The 21,228-nt window shown below is 37.9% G+C and overlaps 1 long non-coding RNA gene and 2 other non-coding genes across 3 annotated transcripts in view; 1 reads left to right on the plus strand and 2 right to left on the minus strand.

Annotated features, from left to right (window-relative positions):
- Positions 1-16,502, plus strand: part of LOC131383324 (uncharacterized) — a 29,024-nt gene extending 12,522 nt beyond the window's left edge. Inside the window, exons 2-3 of the long non-coding RNA XR_009213289.1 lie at positions 10,306-10,375; positions 16,473-16,502. This is a non-coding gene — a long non-coding RNA (uncharacterized LOC131383324). The remainder of the gene's footprint in view (positions 1-10,305; positions 10,376-16,472) is intronic.
- LOC116467698 (small nucleolar RNA SNORD37) lies at positions 13,168-13,232 on the minus strand. The gene has a single exon (XR_004247904.1). It is a non-coding gene; the product is annotated as a small nucleolar RNA SNORD37 (small nucleolar RNA).
- Positions 16,503-19,731: 3,229 nt separating the features above from the next.
- Positions 19,732-19,841, minus strand: LOC116467684 (small nucleolar RNA SNORA68). Its single transcript, XR_004247890.1, has one exon. It is a non-coding gene; the product is annotated as a small nucleolar RNA SNORA68 (small nucleolar RNA).
- Between the last annotated feature and the right edge of the window lie 1,387 nt (positions 19,842-21,228).

A 21,228-nucleotide genomic window follows, 5' to 3' on the forward strand; every position in this document is an offset into this window, starting at 1 on the left:
CCACCCTACATCTTTAAGAAGCATTTTGAGATTGACCCCATCAAAATATCCAGCTTCTTTTCGCATTCCTCTGCTGGTAAAACAAAAAGAAAAAAATAACACTACTGCACAACTGTTTTGTAAGAGTCTATTTTATTTCCCAATTTATTCATCAGGAAATTTCCCTGGATTTAAAAAAAATTATCATAATGTTCAAGTATCTCAGTTGTAATATGAATAGTTTTTCAGTGAAACGTGATTTGAACTGTAGAAGTAGAAGAGCAAAACAATGGACGCCTTTAAAGAATACGAGACCTAAATCTCATGGCAATACGTTAGTCAGTGTTTTGTACAGGGAGGTCCCATTGGTTTAATTTGTTTTCTTCTCACTTTACTCTGATCCTACAAGGATGCAAATGGAGTAAAAGTGGAATCAGGCAGAATAATTTTCCCCAATGAAGACAAATAAACCAGTACAAGAGAAAATAATATGCATGTCAACAGTCAAGACTGTATATGACTCCAGTACGAACAGCAATAAGCACTTGACTCTAGCCTCCACTCTAAAACTTGGGGGCATATGATGAAAAGCTGATGTCAATGATTCCACTTTTGGGGATTCAAATACTGATATTCTTTGACACATTCTACTCACAAGCAAGAATAAAGATTCAGAATAACAGCCAACTTTGTCCCTGAAGATCTGTGAAGCCCAAACAGAGCTGTAGGAAGCTCCCTCACTGAGTCTTAATCTTAAAACCACTGAAATGTCCTGCCTTACAGGCCAAAGGTCTTGTGTGTTTGCATGTGGAAAAAGATGAGCTTGATGAACTACCACCAATATAGTTAAGCTTGGTACAACAGGGCCTTGATCATTCCATCCTAAAAGAAACTGTATAATAAGTTGCAGCAAGGGAAAGAAAAGGAAGTATGAGATGTTCCACAGAGTTCCTCTGTCTTGTTTTCTATCTGGATATATGACAACAATATTTCTATTGAATAATCAGGACACTGTCTTTTAATCATAATTGGATGTTATGGTTGTCTTCCATGCAAGCTGCAGACGACTGCCCCTCCACAAACAGTCATCAAATTATGCCACTTGAATGCCCTAAAATGGAGAGATAGGTGTGGGAAGAGAAAGACACCTCAGCAACAGAGAGCTGAGAAAACAGTGTGAGTTTTATTTAATTCCTACTTAACATTATTTTGCATAGTAAACAAAAGGAATATTTTTGAAAATCCCTTTGGATAATTTCTGCCACCTAAAATTCTGAACATTTTGACTCACTGCCTTATAAAAAGAATCAATTAATTGAATAAGAGAAGGGATTCTCCCCTGATCTTTTCAAGAATCCTTAAAAGGCACATTTCTCACTAAGAATCTTGAAAGTGTATTTCTAGCCAATCCCAGGAGTCACTGCTCAGAGATTTACATTTCACAAATGTAATCAACAGTCTAAGCAGGATATTGATGTTTGGACTGCAGAGCTCTGCTCCCTGCCGCATCACTGCCATCCTGAATACTGCTGTGGAATTGCCACCTATGCGGAGTTTATACAGAGGGTTCTAATGGTACTTCCCAACAGAAACCAAAGCAGACGTGTATCACAGGCCAAGAAGACCCCTTCGACATTGAGACGGTATTCCCTGCATGCTCCAAATTAAAAAGTAGTTTCAAATAAAATATATGACCACAGAGATGTTATGTACAGTCTGAGGCAACTCCCACGACCACCTCCCCAACACAAAACCTCAACCAATTTCTTCGTAGCACTTGCCACTCTCTTGAATTTGTTTCTTTCTCTGTGTATTGCTTTGCTCTTCCATTAGAAGCACACACACCCCATGAGGGCGGAGACTTGGACTTGGTCACTATGGCAGCCACAGCATGAGAGCATGCCTGCTCCACAACTGATGCTCAGAAAACACCTCTTGAACAAATTAATGACAGAATGCTCTTGCCAGTGTGGCCGTTAAACACAGAACACTGCTCCAGAAGATGAGTAGGTAGATTCAGACATTCAAACATCTGCCACGCGAGTGAACATTACACCTGTGCACCACTTACAGAATTCAGGATGCAGAGCACAGAGTCTATGTGAGGAAGCTTCATCTTAAAAGAAATTTCAGGGCCATTATCAGAGCTCACTCTCCCATAATCTTGATTATTATTTGACAATTCTAGCAGGCCCAGAGAGGAGGCTACACAGCACTGCTGCATTTGCAACAGAGCTCATCTAAATCGTAGGCCTCTGTTGAAGACAGAGATTACACTGGTCAATAAATTGATGAAGATGTCTTCCAAAATATTGTTTCACTGTGCCCTTTGCTGAAGTGTTGAAATCACTATGAGCTCTTCAAAATTATGGTGTAAATGTCCCTAGAAGTTATGCTGGGAATGTACAATATGGCTTTTCGTAGGACAAAAAAGAAAAAGAAAACCTTTCAAAAGCTTATCCCCTACCAGGAATTAGGGGGAGGAAAGCATCTTGGAAAAGAATATCCCTCAGTCTTTATGTTTCATCATCATGAAAACACAGTTGTAGACCTATAGACCCTCAGGGAACTTTGTATCTGTGAAACTCAGTGTTTACAGAAAAGTCCTAAAATGGCCTTAAAACCTGAATAGCATACCTTTATGAAATCAGAGGGTCTGATACAACCTAGAGAACAAACAACTTGTAGGCTAAGAAATAGGTTTCTGATCCATAGTACATTTTAGAGTATTCTGAATAGTAATGTTGCATTCCAAGGGTATGATTTACAGTCCTCCCTAAATCTGGTCTCCAGAGCTGACTTAGGCTAATTTCTAGATCCTACTGCATCTACTTAGTTCTTGTTCCCCATATATTTTGAATGCTAAATGCAAAACATGTACACTATTGGTGGCTATATTTTAGGTGAGGAATGCAATTCTTCCCCACAGTGGCAATACAGCATCCTCTCAGTTATAAATATCTTCACTTCAATGAGAAAAGATGATAAAATTCTTTTTGAAGACTCTCAAAGGGCTTGCAGATTTTTTAAAATATTACTGCCACTTTGTTTGGAAGAAATACAGTTTGGTCATAAAACCATCATTTGTGATTGGATTTATGAACATGACATGCATTTGCATGCTGTGCATGAAAACCTTGCACCGAAGAGTGGTTTCAAACAAGGAAACTGTTGCTAGTTAGAATGTTCTCACCTGTATTATCATTAACAAATTTCAAGTTCCCTCAACCTGTTGAAAATAAAGGTAATTCAAATGAATCTTCCTTTGCATGAACAGTCTATCAACTTCAAAATTCCTCATAACTTCATTGAGTTTTTTCCAATTAGAAAGGGAAATTCCTTTTATATATACTCCAAAGTGCTTTTTCTTTTAAAGTCAGATTGGGGAAAAGCATCTTTCTTTTTATGTATTCTATTTGCGTCTTGCTAAGCACTTAAGGTCTATCTGTAACTAGCTTAGAACATTTTCTTATCATTGAGCACAGTACTTAAGAGTATGTTTTTTTTTAAAAAAAGAGTTGCCTACTAAATCTAATGTATTTATTCAGCAATCTTGATTAAGCACCAGAAAGCTATTACTAGATTTTTTAAAAAGTAAATAAGTAACTTACATTAAAGAAGCTTACATTTGAGGAATCACCACACTATTTTCCACAATGGTTGAACTAATATACATTCCCACCAACAGTGTAAAAGTGTTCCTTGTTTCTCCACAGCCTCACCAGCAACTGTTATTTTTTGACTTTTTAATAATAGTCATTCTGATTGGTGTGAGATGGTGCCTCACTTTGGTTTTGATTTGCATTTCTCTATCGATCAGTGACATTGAACTTTTCTTCATATGATTGTTGGCTGCATGTAGGTCTTTTGAAAAATGTCTGTTCATGTCCTTTGCCCACGTTTTAATGGGTTTGTTTTTTTCTTGTAAATTTGTTTAAGTTCCTTAGAGATGCTAGATGTTAGACCTTTGTCAGATGCATAGTTTGCAAAAGTTTTCTCTCATTCTGTAGGTTGTCTGTTTACTCCATTGATAGTTTCTTTTGTTGTGCAGAAGCTCTTTAATATTTCTATACTATAAAGTATAGAAGGGTTCAGTAAAGGTACATGTAAGATCTTATGCTAAAAAATGGAAAGGGGTAATTAGGACCTGGAGGATCTGGTAAAGCTTCTTGAGAAGTTGTCATTTGCGTTTGGTTTGAACAATTGGTAGAATTTTTATCATTAGAAAATGAGGGGATTCTGAGGGAAGGGGAAGCCTCCGATTCAATAATTTGGAGACTTCTCTCAAATTCAGCAGCAAGCACAGACCAAAATTTTATGAAAGCAAATGCATTGAACTGATATTGGAGATGTAAAATGAATCCCAAGGTACACTTTCCAATAACAACAGTAAGGCAATCCTCAAAGAATTTGGCGACTGTCTAAATTGTTTGACGTGAAATAGTTTCCACAGATGAGATCTATATTTTAAATATCCAATATTTCTACACTGAGAGTGTAGAAATTAAGATTCTTTATTTTATTCATTTTTACCATACTCTTAAGAGAAAAAAGAACTCCTCTATGAAGTAAAATGCAAAGTAGAATACATTTGGCAGAATCATCCTGAGCACATGTAAAACAACATCATCACACCAGCTGCTGATTTCATCCCAGTGTGTTATCCTGTCAATAAGAAAATCCTTGATGTGCTATTGAATACACAGTTATCTTGACAGCCATCTTCATGTAATATTCAAGATAGCTTTTACACAGTCTCAGTTATAATATTAGCCTGAGATCTAATGCTTGCTCTTTATTTAAGGGATGATGAACTTGATTTGATGGTTTCTCTGCTGTGAGCCAGTTCAGACTCACAATTCTCCTGCACAGATTTCACTATCTTTAACTGACCGTAAGTTTAAGATGTTCCTAGCCAAAGCCCTATTCTTATCAATTACTGTTCTACACTACTAGTTTTACCCAGATTTAACTCAAGAGCTATTTTCATCAGCTTTCCATCATGTACTGGGCCTGACCTTTGAAATATTGTAGCCACTGCATTGCTATCATCCAAGATAAGAAAGAACTATCTTAAAAGCTCTATCTTCGTTCAAAAGAAAAGAAAAAGTATTCTATGACATTAACTATTTCAAAGCTCTTTTACTATTCATTGCCAATCCACACAAGATTATTGGGATGTAGTTTCCCAGACTGAGAAACATGTTTGAGAAGGAAGGAAGAAAAAAAGAAAAGGGAGAAAGGAGAGGAAGGAATAAAGGAGGAAGGAAGGGAGGAAGGGAAAAAATTGGGCAAACACAAGCCCCTGAAATAAGGTCTGAGATTTCCCCCTTCCCTGGTTTTAAGAAGTATACAAGCTCTATATTCAAGAATTGAATAGTACACTTAATCTATAAGTAATTTCAGATGCTGAGTTCTAGATACAGCATTATAAATAAGATGACAGGGACTCATATTACTGCTGAGAAAACTGGGTTTGATAAACTAAAGACGCCCATGTATATCAGTTATGCTCCTGGTGAGAACAGGTGGCTCACTGCATAATGAGAGGAATATTCAATAAACTATTTACAAAGCTATGGATGACATGTAGGGAAGCCACAGAGAGAGTACAGTATCTAGAGCTAGTAAGAGTAGAAGGCTATTACTGTCCCCAGGCCTAAAGGAGGTAGAGCAGTCAAAGGAAACAAGAGACAAGGGAGGCTACGAGGACAGGGCCACCTGGCACAGCCATAACCTTAAAGTATGTAGTCACTTCTTGGCAACTCTGCAGGTAGGGAGCCAACCTCACTTTTAACCCTCCCTCTGATGCCCAGGTGGTTTACCCCATTGGTGAAAATCAGTGGGTGACAGAACCAGTGAGCAAAGAAGCTTACTGTTGTATTCCAAATAAGTCCTACCAGCAGCAGAGAGTAGGGATCAGGAAATAGAATGAAGAATAAGTCTAAAGGGACTCACAGCAGAAATCCAGTACATCATATTAGTAATATGGATTAGGCCCAGTACTGCAAATCAAAAATTTGTGAAGAAAGAATAACAGGAAAAAAAACTCCTTATTTCATCTATGAAAACTCTGACCCTAGAGTCTTAAAATGTAGGTAATTTCAAAGATTTTGAGTAGAACATACATACTCCTAAAATTATATATGCATAAGCATATATAACATACATACTCCTAAACATACATACTTCTAAAATTATATATGCATAAGCACACAAGCACACACATATACACACAAAGAGAGATACAGCAAAATGATCTAGTTATTACAGACTCAAAAAAAATTGATGGGGAATTGGCAGACCAGTAACCTTGCTGGCTCCATATACAAAAGGTAGTATGCATGACGATACTGTTAGGGGTTAGAAGAAAGTGAGAAGTTTTGGGAATTGAGACACAAGGAGAGGTAAGGTAATAAAGAATGGCACAATGGCTTTCTTTCAGGCTTCCTGGACTTATTGTGAGCTATCGTGCAGTTACTCATTTAAGCACAATTCACTCAAACGTGAAGAGAAATAGAGCATCTGACATGATTTGGCTGTGTCCCCACCGAAATCTCATCTCAAATTGTAATCCCCATGTGTCAAGGGAGAAACCTGATGAGAGGTGATTGAACTATGGGGGCAGTTTCCCCCATGCTTTTCTCATAACAGTGAGATTTCATGAGATTCAAGAACCCACTGATGGGCTCTTCCCCATTCACTCGCATTCTCTTTTTCCTGCCACCTTATGAAGAAGGTACTTGGTTTTCCTTTGCATTCCACCATTATTATAGTTTTCCTGAGGCCTCCCCCACCATGTGGAACTGTGAGTCAATTAAACCTCTTTTCTTTATAAATTATCCAGTCTCACATATTCTTTATAGCAGTGTGAAAACAGACTAATACAAGAAATTGGTATCTTGAAGAGTGGGGCACTGCTATAAAGATAACCTGAAAACGTGGAAGTGACTTTGGAACTCAGTAATGAGGAGAGGTTGGAACAGTTGGAAGGCTCGGAAGAAGACAGGAAAATGTGGGAAAGTTTGGAACTTCCTAGAGACTTGTTGAATGGTTTTGACCAAAATGCTGACAGTGATGTGGACAATGAAGTCCAGGTTGGGATGGTCTCAGATGGAGATGAGGAACTTCTTGAGAACTGGAGCAAAGGTGACTCTTGCCATGCTTTAGCAAAGAGACTGGTGGCATTTTGTCCCTGCCCTAGAGAAGTGTGGAACTTTGAACTTCCGAGAGCTGATTTAGGGTATCTGGCAGAAGAAATTTCTAAGTAGCAAAGCATTCAAGAGGTGATAGAGCATAAACGTTTGGAAATTTTGCAGCCTGACCACGTGGTGGAAAAGAAAAACCCATTTTCTGGGGCGAAACTGAAGCCAGCTGCAGATATTTGCATAAGTAACATCGAATGTTAATCACCAAGACAATGGGGAAAATGTCTCCAGGGCATGTCAGAGAACTTTGTGGCAGCTCCTCCCATCACAGGCCCAGAAGCCTAAGAGGGAAAAATTGTTTTGTGGGCTGGGCCCAGGGCCCTGATGCTCTGTGCACCCTTGGGATATGGCGCCCTGCATCCCAGCTGCTTCAGCTTCAGCTGTGGCTAAAAGGAACCAACATACATCTCAAGCCACTGCTTCAGAGGCTGCAAGCCCCAAGTCTTGGTGGCTTCCATGTGGTGTTGGGCCTGTGGGTACACAGAAGACACGAGTTGAGCTTTGGGAACCTTGGCCTAGGTTTCAGAGGATGTATGGAAACACATGGATGTCCGGGCAGAAGTCTGCCACAGGGGTTGAGCCATCATGAAAAAAATCTCTGCTAGGTCACTATGGAAGGGAAATGTAGGGTTGGAGACCCCACACAGAGTCTGCACTGGTGCACTGCCTAGTGGAGCTGTGAGAAGGAGGCCACTGTCCTCCAGACCCCAGTATGATAGATCCACCAACAGCCTGCACGTGCACCTGGAAAAGTCACAGTCACTCAACACCAGCCCATGAAAGCAGCTGGGGGGTGCTGTACCCTGCAAAGCCACAGAGGCAGAGCTGCCCAAGGTCGTGGGAACCCACCTCTTGCATCAGTGTGCCCTGGATGTGAGACATAGAGCCAAAGGAGATTAGTTTGGAGCTTTTGATTTAATGACCGGCCCCTGGATTTCAGACTTGCATAGGGCCTGTGGCCCCTTTATTTTGGCCAATTTCTCTCATTTGAAATTAGAGAATTTATCCAATGCCTGTACCCCATTGTATCGTGGAAGTAACAAACTTGTCATTCTCACATGTCAAGGGAGGGACCTGGTGGGAGGTGATTGGATCATGGGGGCAGTTTCCCCCACACTCTTCTCATGATAGTGAGTGAGTGATTTCTCATGAGATCTGATGGTTTTATAAGGGACTCTTCCTTCTTCACACTCTCTTTTTTTTCTGCCACCTTGTGAAGAAGGTGCTTGTTTCTCCTTTGCCTTCTGCCGTAATTTTAAGTTTCCTGAGGCCTCTTCAGCCATGCTGAAGTGTGAGTCAATTAAACCTCTTTCCTTTATAAATTACCCAGTCTCAGGTATTTCTTCATAGCAATGTGAAAACAGACTAATACAATATCTTTATATTTTCTGTAACTATCTGATCTCACTCATAAGGTTCCAACATGTTAGGTAGCAGAAGAAGGAGAAAAAGTCTACATTAGGTATACAATTGTCATAGTCCATTTGTGTTGCTATAATAGAATACCAGACTGAGTAATTTATAAATAATAGAGTTTCAGTTAGTTTACAGTTTTAGGGACTGGTAAGTCAATGAGCACGGTACTGGCATCTGGTGAGGGCCTTCTTGCTGCATCATAACTTGGCAAAGGGTTTCACATGGTGAGGGTAACAGTGTGCTGTTTAGGTCTCTCTTCCTCTTCTTATAAAGCTACAGCCCCATTATAGGGGTCCCACCCTGATAACCTTATCTAATTATAATTACCTCCCAAAAGCCTCACCTCCAAATACCATCAACATATAAATTGGGAGATTGCATTTCCAACACATCAAATTTAGGAGACACATTCAAACCACAGCAATAATCTATTAATTTCTGTCAATCTGTCAATTTGAATTTTTAAAGATAACTTAGCCTTTTTTTAACATAAATATCCAACCATTCTGATTCCTTCTACCACACCCTGCTTTACTCCAAGATGGCAACAAGAAAGCAAAAGTAGAGCCTAAGGGGCCTCTAATGGGGGGAGAAAGGAGGAATCCACATTCAGGTCTTTTCACTTGTCCTCCAGCAGTACATCTCAGATGCCTGGTAGCTGGCCCCACTGGCACCTATGCTCAGTTCTCTCACCATTCAGAGACTGGAGTTGTCCCTGCCAATTAGGCCCCAGCTCATCGGCACCTATGGAGGCCAAGAAGCCCTGGGAAGTGGCTATGGTTCCCCCTTGGTTCTAGTCCCAAGAGGTCTGCCCCACAGCCCTCAGTCACAGGGCCACTCCATCTCCACTACTATGATTTCCTCTAACTCCCCAGTCACAAAGGCTGGATTTGGGTCCAGAAGGAGATTAGGATGTATTCATCCACTGCCTCTTCTACCTTGCTCTCCGCTTATTCTTTCCACAATCACCACGACTGGTGAGGACAGCTTTTCTCTAAATAGTAGCCTGAGATCTCCCCAGGGAATAAGTTACTCAAGCTGCAGTAGAGAAGTTCTCAACGTGGGACCTGTAAGCCTTTTTCAGGAGGTCTGCAAGATCAAAACCATTCTCATATACTAAAACGTTACTTTCCTTTTCACTCTCATTCTTTTACACTCATATAGTGCCATTTTCCAGAAGCTACATGATGTGTGATATCTTAAAACACTGAACAAAAAAGACATGAGAATCCAGGTGCTTTCTATTAAGCCAGACATTTGCAAAATATTAAGCAGTGCCACTCTTCTAATTTTTTTCTGGTTTCGGAAAATATAGTTTTATAAAAGAAAAATATTTATGGTAACATGTAATGAGTTTATTATTGATTTTTATTGATATCATTGATATTTTAAAGTCAATTTACAGTCAAGCACCACATAACATTTTAGTCAATGATGGACAGTATATACAACAGTAGTCATATAAGATAATAAAGCCGAAAAATTTCCTATTGCCTAGTGAAATTGTAGCCATCACATTGCAGCACAATGCATCACTCAGGTGTTTACGGTGAAGCTGGTGCAAAAAAAACCTACTGTGCTGCCAGTTGTATGAGAGTCCAGCATATACAATTATGTACAGTATGGAATACTAATAGTGATCACAAATGACTAGGTTACCAGTTTATGTATTTACTATGCTGTACTTTTGTTATTATTTCAGGGTATACTCTTTCTACTTACAAAAAGAAAAAAAGAGAAGTTGTAAAACAGTCCCTCAGGCAAGTCCTTCAGTAGGTATTCCAGAAAAAGGCCTTGTTATGGGAGATGACAGCTCCATGTATGTTATTGCCCCTGAAGACCGTCTAGTGGGACAAGATGTGGAAGTGGAAGACAGTGATATTGATGATCCTCACCCAGTGCAGGCCTAGGCTAATGTGTGTGTTTGTGTCTTTGTTTCTGACAAAAAAAAAGTTTACAAAGAAAAACAATTGTAAAAGTAGAAAAAAGCTTATAGAATAAGGTTATAAAGAAAATATATTCTTACATCTATACAATGTGTTTTAAGCTAAGTATTATTACAAAAAAGTTAAAAAGTTATAAAATAATGTAAAAGTGTACAAAGTAAAACATTTACAGTGAGCTAAGGTAATTTTATTATTGAAGAAAAGTTTTTAAGTAAATTTAGTGTAGCCTAAGTGTACACTGTTTAGAATGTCTACAGTACTGGACAGTAACGTTCTAAGCCTTCACATTCCCTCACCACTCACCCACTGACTCCCAGGGCAACTTCCAGTCCCACAAGCTCCATTCCTGCTAAATGTCCTACACAAATGTGTCCTTTTTAAAAATCTTTCCTACCATATTTTTACTGTATCTGCTCTATGTTTAGATATATTTAGATACACAATTAATTACCATTGTGTTACAACTGCCTACAGTATTCAGTAGAGTGACGTGTTGTACAAGTTTGTAGCCAAGGAACAATGGCTAGACCATATAACCTAGATATGTAATAGGCTAGACCATCTAGGTTTGAGTAAGTTCCTTTGTGATATTCCCACAATGATGAAATCACCTAATGACACATTTCTCAGAATGTAGCCCCATCATTAAGTGACACATGACTGTATATTCAATTATTTTATAACTTCTGAGTTTAAAGTTCTATTAAGTAAATATCAATAACCCACATAAATCAAAAGCTTTTTAAGGTCTCCCATAATTTTTTAAGAGTTAAAAAGCATCTTGAGACCCAAAATTTGAGAACTTCTGTTCCAGTCTCCAGGCCCACTACTTAACATATTTTTTTCAGAAAAGCATTATTTAGAGACCTCCCTACAAAGCCACAGCCTCACTAAAGAGCTCAAAAAATGAATGCTGACTAAATTCTTCTGTTCCAGGCAGAATCAGGGTTCTCCCTCTCTCGGTTTATACTTGAAGATAAAATGTTCAAATCTTGATGGCAATATGACTCAAAGAGAGGAATTTTTAAAGTTCCAGTTCAGTATCTGCAAGACACGCTCCTATGTGAGAGGTCTAGGGAGACAATAAACCAAGTGTGAGATTCCGGGCTCAGGTGAGGCCCCTTCAGGGACCCAAGAAACATTTGGGGTTTGAGGGGGGAGACATTCTTGTCCACATCAATGTCCCATGTCTTTGACGGCTCCAGGTGGCACACATGCGGACAGTACATCAGTCTCCCAAGGGCTTCTGGTGTGGGGACTAGTGAGGACTCTTGATGAAGAAGTTCACACAGGAGATGGTGAACAAAACTTATCCTAACACGTGAAGCTACTAGAAGAAATGTAAAAGCATGGGAACTGACATCCTGGGCAAACAGATGGGGGCCAGGCACTGTCAAAAGCCCACTACTAATCTTGATGAAACAACACTTTTACCTGTGGGCTGCTGAGGCCTGAGACATGCATACAAATTATATGCCTATGATCAAGTACTGGTGCACCATAAGTTGTTATAGAAATATAATATAATCTATATATTACAGTTGATCAGCCAGCCAAAGAATTTAAGGATAAATTATTCTTGTAAACACAGAATAATTTTTATTTCAAAAATGTTAAAGTAAAAATGATAACAATCAGAATTTGTATTTTTTGAATGCTGGATATTGTTCTAAATGCTTAGAGTGAATCCTCATCTAACTGATAAACTCTGAAATATAGATATTATCATTATCATCCTCATTTTAGACTTGAGGAAACTCAGGAAAGAGGTTTGCCCAAGGCCACACATTAGGAAGTATTAATAAAATATGTTTTTTAAATTTTTTCTCCCCAAATCTACCTTCACAGCAAAAATCAGTCATCCTGTAATGATATACATTTGCATAAAGCTTCAGCATATTTGTAATATAAAATCTCCATTTCTCAACTCTTCATCATAGCCCACCCACCTTGCTCACAGATACCCATCTCAAATGGTCCTGAGAAAAGCAATCTGGTTCAATTTGCTAAAGGGGCAAAAATTCCCAATAAGGTTTAGTGATTGCCACAGTTGGAATGTTCTGAAATCAAGGCCATGTTCCTGTCATGGCAAATTAGGTCAGCATGGTGAGACATGGAACCATGCATAGGATGACGGAATGTAAAAGTACATTATTAGCTGATGTCCTCTCTGTTTTATTTTTCCCCAGTGACATTTAACAAATTGAATGTAAATGTTCAGAAACACACAGTGCTCTATTAGATAGTTTAAAAGACGTACGTGGAGGAAAGAGCAGCATGTGAACTGGCAGACAATATCATAATATGACATTGACTATTGTGTACATTTCAGAAAACGTTATTTTTCTAAGAATGTCTTTTAGAAGTTATCCTTTAAGTTGTCCAATACTTTTTTGCTCAAGCTGTTGTTTTTAAGCACAGCAGAAGTAATTCTGTAAACCTCTAGGTGGTATTATAGAAACATGGATGTTTAAAATATACAACCTTATAATTGGACATGATGATATTATTCAAAATTAATAAAAGTATGAATATTTTAAACTACCCTACTGAACACCAGAAAATGATTAACTTCTAATTTTTTAATTTTTTAAAGTTTTTCTTTTTTTTCCCCATAGTCTCAGATGCTAGATTTCTTCAATAGACATCAAGTCAAAGTAAAAAAAAATTGGTCATCACCTACTATTTTAAGTCTTATATATTTCAGACAATAAGTAAGACAAAATGGCAGGATAGTTTGGTGGGTACCAATGTCAGCTCTGTAACCAGATTTTTTGGTTAGAATCTTGACTCTACTACTTACTGGCTGTGTGATCTTGGGCAAGTTACTTAATTTCTCTGTCCCTCTATTCCCCTGTAGTGTGAAATAAGTTTAATAATACCTTACCAGAATTTTTATGAGGAATAAATGAGTTAAACATACAGAAAGTACTTAGGTGACTGCTCAGTACGTAGTAGGTACTCAATAAAAGTTAGCTATTAGTATCATCTTATAAATGCTTGACTTTTACTGCCGTTTTAATCTAAATGTTTTGCAGATAAAACCCAAATGAACCACAACTTCCCGCACCAATGTTAAAGCAAATCAAAACTCAGAGATACATTTAAAAGAAATATAAATCTAAATTCAAAGAGCCTGAAAAAACTTTGGTTTTACTGATGTTTTATTGCAGATACAGAAGTATTCACAGAAAAAATTCTAGCACATGTGCTTTCTGAAATAACGTTTGTGTTTGCCACATACATTTTTAAAAGATCTCTGTGACTATTGTATAGATAACGATATCATGAAGGAAGCATTTAAGAGTCGCTGCAGTTGTTCAAAAACGAGATGACGTTGGAATGGACAATAATCATGGAAACAGAGATGCACAAAAGTAGAGATTCTTTACTAAATATTTAATAAATGTAATGTGGAGCTGCTTCCCCACAGATACAAATATATAGCTATAGAAAAGAACAAGTCTGCCTGAAGATGTGGAGAAATTGGATCCCTCACACAAAGCTAGTGAGATTATAAAACGCAGCCATTTTGGAAAACAGTTTGGCAGGTCCTCAAAAAATTAAACACAGAGTTTGCATATGACCAGATATTCTATTAATACTCTTAGGCATATACACAAAATAATTAAAAGCATATGCCTACATAAAATAACTTGTACACAAATGTTCATAGCATCATTAATTACATTATCCAAAAAGTAGAAAGAACTCAAATGTCCATCAACTGATGAATGGAAAAATAAAGTGCAGTATATGCATGTCATGAAATAGTATGCAGCCATGAAAAAGAATGAAAAAAATATTTTGTGAGACAGGACTTCACTCTGATGCCCAGGCTGGAGTGTAGTGGAGTAATCATGGCTCACTGAAGCCTCAACCTCCCAGGCTCAGGTGATCCTCTCCCCTCAGCCTCCCTAGTAGCTGGGACCACAGACGTGCACCACCACGCCCAGCTAATTTTTTGTATTTTTTACAGAGACAGAGTTTTGCAGGTTGCCTAGGCTGGTCTTGAACTCCTGGGCTCAAGTGATCTGCCTGCCTCAGCCTTTCAAAGTGCTGAGATTACAGGCATGAGCCACCTGTAAGCCCTGCCAGGAATAAAATATTGATAAATGCTACAACATGAATGAACCTTACAAACATTATGTTAAATTTTTTAAAAAACAGTCAGATATAACAAGCCATATATTTGATGACATCATTTGTAAGAAATATCCTTAGTAGGTAAATCCAAAGAGACAGAGAGTACATTTGTGGTTGCCAAGAGGTAGGAGAAGAATGGAGAGTAACTGCTAATGGGTACAGGGTTTCTCTTTGGGATGATGAAAATGGTCTGAAATTAGATAGTGGTGATAATAGTATAACTCAGTGAACACACTAAAAAAATTTGAATTGTACGCTTATAGAAGTAAATTGTACAGTATTTCCCTATATTCCATTGAAGTTGTTACTAAAACGTACAGAAGAATTCACTTACATTAAAAAGATATCTGAAGAGCTATTTACCTCTTCAAAAATGGATGATTTTTAGAAAAATACTGAGGGTCCCCTTATGAAATTTTGCTTGAGGATAAGGAATTTAAACTTCTGGCAATGTAGACTAACAATATTGGTTATCTTCTGGCAGATGCAGCCTGTAGATAACAGTTATTACTTAGTGATGTGTTACAATGAAATAATTCTGAGATCAACCATAGAAAGGAAGAGTAATTAAAAGTTAACCAACATCATCAAAAAATAAGGAATTTTTTTCATAGTACTTAAAGCAGAAGTGGACTAGGCTTAAAAATAAAAGATATCCTTATACAATTAGAATGATCACTCAAGGAACAACTTGCACAATGTCTGGTGGAGTGAAAGAGAACTGATCTTCTAAGCTTTCTACGTCATCTTTTTAAAAAGCCAATTGGATATGCTTAACCCTCAAGTTGTTTTGTGATCGCTGAAACTCGTATACCCTTGAGCTTTATACGAGAGGAAGATGCACCGAAATACTCGGAAGTTGAAAACCAAGAAGATTTTCAGCTTTACAAATTGCAGCATTATGACATATTTTTAAATTTATTATGTGTGTAGGTATTTTACTAGATACTTTTCTTAATGCATTTATCACAGCTTAGTAAGTTTAGGTATATTGCTATCGAAGGAGGCTCAAATATTCTTGACTTTTTTCATTGTAAAGTCCATAAACACCCGTAAATGCACCAAAGCCCTTGAAATTATACACATGGATTATTAGAGACGAAGAATGATACAGGATCAGATCATTGTTTCAGTTTTATGTCTATCACTTTTAGTCTCTTTCTCATTCTACTGTGAACCAAAGAACTCTCTACAACAGCTCTGAACATTATTAGGATGTTCTCTCCCATCCAAACTGTGAAGGAGGAGATAGGCAAATAACAGAGAAAAATAATTACACTCTGCTACAGATTTTGTTTTAGGATTACAAAAATTTCAGTTAAGTGTACCAGGTTATCAAGGTGGTAATTTCAAACTTGCTCTGAAACATTGAAAATATTGATAAACTTAAAATATAGGTGTTTGGCTGAAAGAATGAGCTGGAATCAGTCCTAAATACTTTTTGGCAGAAAGAATAGGAACTTGCTTCTTCAAATCTTGTAATGATGCCAAATGTTCTCTCTTTCATCAACTTTTTATTAAAAATGTCCACCTTCCAACTGTAAAATAATAGTAATTAATTAAAGGTAGTACAGCAAATGCTGTATATTTTTTCTAAAATTTCCATGCCAAGTCGACTCAACCTTTATGCTGTAAAAACATATTTATATTTTCTGTAATTAGTTAAATGAATGTATGCTAAGCCAATCATTCTCCTTAGGCCTAAAGTAGGTTTGGGTTTTTTTTTCTCTTAAATGAAGAATGCTTTTCTTTTTCTTCTCTTTGTTTTCTTTTTCAGATGCACCTGTTACATTTTTACCACCAGGCCCAGTTTTATGTCCAAACAATCTTCTTCTAGGCATTTTTGAACATCTGCTATCATATTTGGTCTCCTAATAAAAGAATTATAAGGACCTATGGGTGTCAAGATCACAATTTTGTGGCTTCAAAAATAGGAAATGGACACAAGTGATCCTGACAGGTAAATTTTCCAAATGCGGCTACCTTGGAGATATGGCACCCAGTGGAAATAGCACTGTGTTTGTATTTAGAAAAACCTGGAGTCAAATCCTAACCACCATGCCCTATCCCCACCCCCATCTCCCTAGTTCTTTTCCCAGTTGTAAAAAGATGTAAACGCTACATACTTGTTTGTTTGGTATTTGTTAGCTCTACTTCCTTTCTATCTGATGGCACCTTCGTATTGCATGACATTATATACCATGCGCATTTTTTTCTGCTATATTCTAAGCTTTGATAGCAATTGTATTAATGACATAGCTCTATAAAAATTTTAAAGGTTATTATGTAAAGAAATCACTATGGATGAGGAGAGAGCTTTCTGATAACCTCCAATTTTAAAGAAACATATTCTTTAAAATTGTCAAAGACTAACAAAAAGACTTAAGAAGCATTCATAGGTTCAAGAGGGTCTAGGAGGAATAAGCCCACTGCTGAAGACCCTTGGAAACTTAAACTCTTCAATTTTGCTTCTGTCGTTGTGAAGAGAAGGATATCAACACTAAAAACAATTGCTTCTGATGTTAGAGCTCTGTGATTCTATGATTTGTATTCTATCGTTGGTTCCAACACAGTGCCTGCCACATAGCAAACACTCATTGGAATGTAGAATGAATGAATGGCCAGGATTAGTATTTTCAGAACTGCATGGCTTTAAAAAGATACAAATTTGGGGAAATGTAAGTTACATTAAGGAGATATCAAATACAATTAAAGCTTAGAAAACCAAAGAGGCCTTAGAACAATTATTTCAAAGAAATGACACATTCAAAGAGGAAAGGACAAATTCTAATTGATAGGACAAATATGATTTTAACATCAGAAGATTCTTTCAAAGAGATCATATACCCACATGTATAATTTTAAGAAAGGTAGGCACAGATAAAATCAAAATAACCCCATCTACCTCTAATTATACCAGAAATATCTCAGTTCCTAAATCTGATTTCTTATGGTCTTATGGTTATAGTTACATTTTGCTTTATACTCTTCTCCCCATGAGATACAAGAAATTATATCTATTGTTGGTATTTAGTGCATCAAGTCTTCAATTTACTGAGTAAACAAGCAAATTAAATGCTAAGCTTCTTTTTTCCAAATAAATATTATTCCATTTACTCCAAATATATCAAAGATGCATTCCCATAGGAAAAAAAAAAAAAAATAGAAAAAAGTTCCCAGAAAGCTGAGTGGAAATTTGCGACGAGGGAGAAGTTAAAGACTACCTTCTCCCCATGACAAAAACCCTGTCCTAAGCCATTAGAAACTTGTAGAACCAGCAGTTCACTCTTCAGGTCACCCAAGCATTCTTAATGCTGCTTTGCATTTCTTTTGGCAACAGGCCACTGCATTTTAACATTTGACATATTCCTTCCCTTCTGCCTAGCCCTGTAAGTCACAGGACATTTTTCTGTGCCTGGAAATCAATTCTGTTCTCCTTCTATTCTATTACTCAGATAATAAGATACTAGGAGTCAGTCAACAATCTCACACTTCTACCCTTCACACTGCAACCTGAAAACTGAAACTACAACTGTAACCACGACTAAAGTTGTACTGCAACCTGAAAGCTATAACTTCCATGTTAATATAAAATAATTCCTATTTTTAAAGTCTATAAATTAACTTTTTTTGCTTTATTTGAAATGAAAAAAATTAAATTGTATTTATTTTAGAGAAGAATGAATTAAAATACAAATAGTGTAAGAACAACAAATTAAAATAAAAAAATCAACCAAGTTTTAGCAGGTTGATATATATTCAGCATTGTGGAAAACTCTCTGAAGATATTTCTGTCTTAATGTTTAGTATTTTAGGAGCTGTTGCTCTGTGTAAGGTATGGTAATCGGTGTCATGAGGAAGACAGAAGAAATGTCTCTGCCACATGAAATGTATAATCTAATTGAAGAAACAAAACCATTGAAAGGTTTTTAAGTTGCACGGCATAACAGAATTATATTCTTGGAAGTAGAGGACTTGTTAAATGAATGGGACAGGCAAAAAATACTAATTCAGAGTTATAATTAAGAGCACACAGCATCACTTGGGCTGGACTGAATTTGGAAGGCTTCACAAAGAAGAAAGGACTTGCACTGTGACTTGAATGATGGATGGGATTTATGGAGGCAGAGAGAAAGGAGTGCATTTCAGGCCAGCAAAATTGGTTTAAGCAAAAGCATAAAATTAGAAAAGTTCAAGGCAGGTTAGGGCAGAGTTTAGCTGGAGTACAAAGCCAGGGAAGTGAATAGTTAGAGCTGTCTGCAAAGGTTGCAGTGATGGTCAAGGTCTTACACTGTCAAAATAAGCCATTTAGACTTCTGGTAGGCTGTGGGGAGTCACTGAAGTCTTCAAGTAGGAGAATGACAAGATTGAAGGAGTGCTTTATGACCAACTTGTCAGCAATATGAATGATGAATTGGCAAAAAAAGAGACTGCAAGTAGGATGAATAATTAAAATTAAAAAGCTTCTATAATAGGAGAAATGGGGAAGATGATAAGAAGCTCAGCAAGAATGTTGGTACCAGTAGAAGGAAGGATCTGGGAAAGAAATGGAATCAGGAAACATTTGTGTGATGGTGGATTTTGTTTTTGGCATTCTTGAGGAGTTTATTTGGGCAGACCCAGGGTGAGAGGGCCCTGCACCTAGAAGAAGGTGTTGGATCTCTTGGTGGTGGAGTGTAGCTTGTGCTGGCGATGTGCAACCCAGTAGGACAGTGGGAACTTAATCTTGGAGTTATGGAACTGCTTGGTGGGTAGCCAATGGCACTTGCTGGCCAAGATCTCTTCCACCTTCACGATCTGAATCTAGGGGACCCAGGTACAGTGTCAGGCACCCATTTCTTGGTCTGTAGAATGGGGAGGAGACAAGATTACTGCATTCATTAGGTTCTGGGCATTTGGCAAACCTCCTATCAAGCGCCTGCCCAATGACCTCGCACATCCTGTCAGGCACAGCAATTGCCTGAGGACCCCAACTTGGGGCTGACTTGGGGACCAAGTGGCTGCAGCTGCTGGTCCCAGCAGGAACTTGCCACAAGGGGTATAAAACCTCCAAATTCACTTTAAGGGGCACGACCACAGCTCTCTAAAGGTGATGAGATCCTTCAATAGACATTGTGAAGAAATAATTGACAAACAATGGTGACTGGTAAGATCTAGGAGGCAAAGAACACCCATGACATCAAACTTTAGAACCTGAATGACTAAGACAGCATCTTACATTTGTGTAGCACACTAAAATTAATTTGCAAAACATGTTCATCCTGGAAATAAAGAAATGGAACCTCTGATAGTAAACATTATCCCCTTGGAGGATGATACAAAATGTTCTTTCGACTATCCAGTAGACAATTTAAAGGTGCTACTAGGCTCATGTGCTCCTGCTCAGCTACGGAACATGGCTCCTTATAGTTCGTCATACTTATACTGAATCATCCATTCCTCCTTTGATCAAGCATGGATTGAACTGGGCTGGGTGATGAAGACTGCATGGGGCCCATTCTGGACCATGCAAACCCAGAAATCTGGAATTGAAATCTGGAAGAGTGTCAGCTGCAGGTCCTGGAAGACTCAGGGCTTAGAGAGACATTTTTGGGACTCTATGAAGATGCTGTGTAAATATAATAGACTAAAGAGGGTGCAAGAGGAAGAGTAAAGGAGGGAAGAAAGGAGAATGAGGAGGAGGAGGAGGTGGAGGAGGTGGAGGAGAAGAAGAAACTGGCAGACATGCAGAAAAAAAAAAAATGACAAGACACCACTTAAAACTACAGAGGAGGGAGTATCTGCCTTCGTCTGACTTACTTGACCAGTTCCCTGCTCCCTAGTGAGATCCAGCAGCTCTTCCTGCCTGTAGTTCATACCAATACTCTATATCCTTCCTCACATGTCTCCTTTTGCTTAACCTAGTTTAAACTGGTATCTATGTCTTGCAACAAAATTATCCCTGGCAAAGAAAAATTCATCCTACTATCTCAAGGTGTCATGAACCGAAAGAGAACAGCCAATGAGAGAAGCTGACTTTAAGAGTAGATAACCAGGGAGAAGGGGTACAGTTTCAAACATAGTTATGCATCTAAGTGTGTCATTGGAATTACAGGAGTGAAGCTAGGGCAGAAGTTGCAAATGTTGATTTAGTTCTCAGTAAGTAAAGATGATGGTAGAAATTCTCTTACCAGTGAGCATGGAGTAACAGAAGACAGAGACCCTTGCCAGGAAGGAGAAGAAAATGTGGTAGAAGTTGTCCAAGAGTTTGCCAGATTTCCAGGAAAGATCCTTTAAAATGAGATGCAAAAAGGAGAAAAGCCATGCTTGCCCTGAGCCATTTTCTTTACCAAAGAAACAAAAAACACATCTCTTTTGAAATAAAAGGGCTTATAAAACAAATTTTATGAAAATGAATAGCTTCTTTTAACGAGGGCAAAAATAAGTAAATGTGGGTTAAATTTCAGCTGTTAAAAGTTAAAGCTTAAAATTTTATTTTGACTATAATCTTTCTATGTCAATTTCTGGAAACATCATCACATCTGCAATGGACC

The sequence above is a fragment of the Hylobates moloch genome, unplaced genomic scaffold, assembly GCF_009828535.3.
Source record: "Hylobates moloch isolate HMO894 unplaced genomic scaffold, HMol_V3 SCAFFOLD_4, whole genome shotgun sequence".
In the NCBI taxonomy this organism is placed as follows: Eukaryota; Metazoa; Chordata; class Mammalia; order Primates; family Hylobatidae; genus Hylobates; species Hylobates moloch.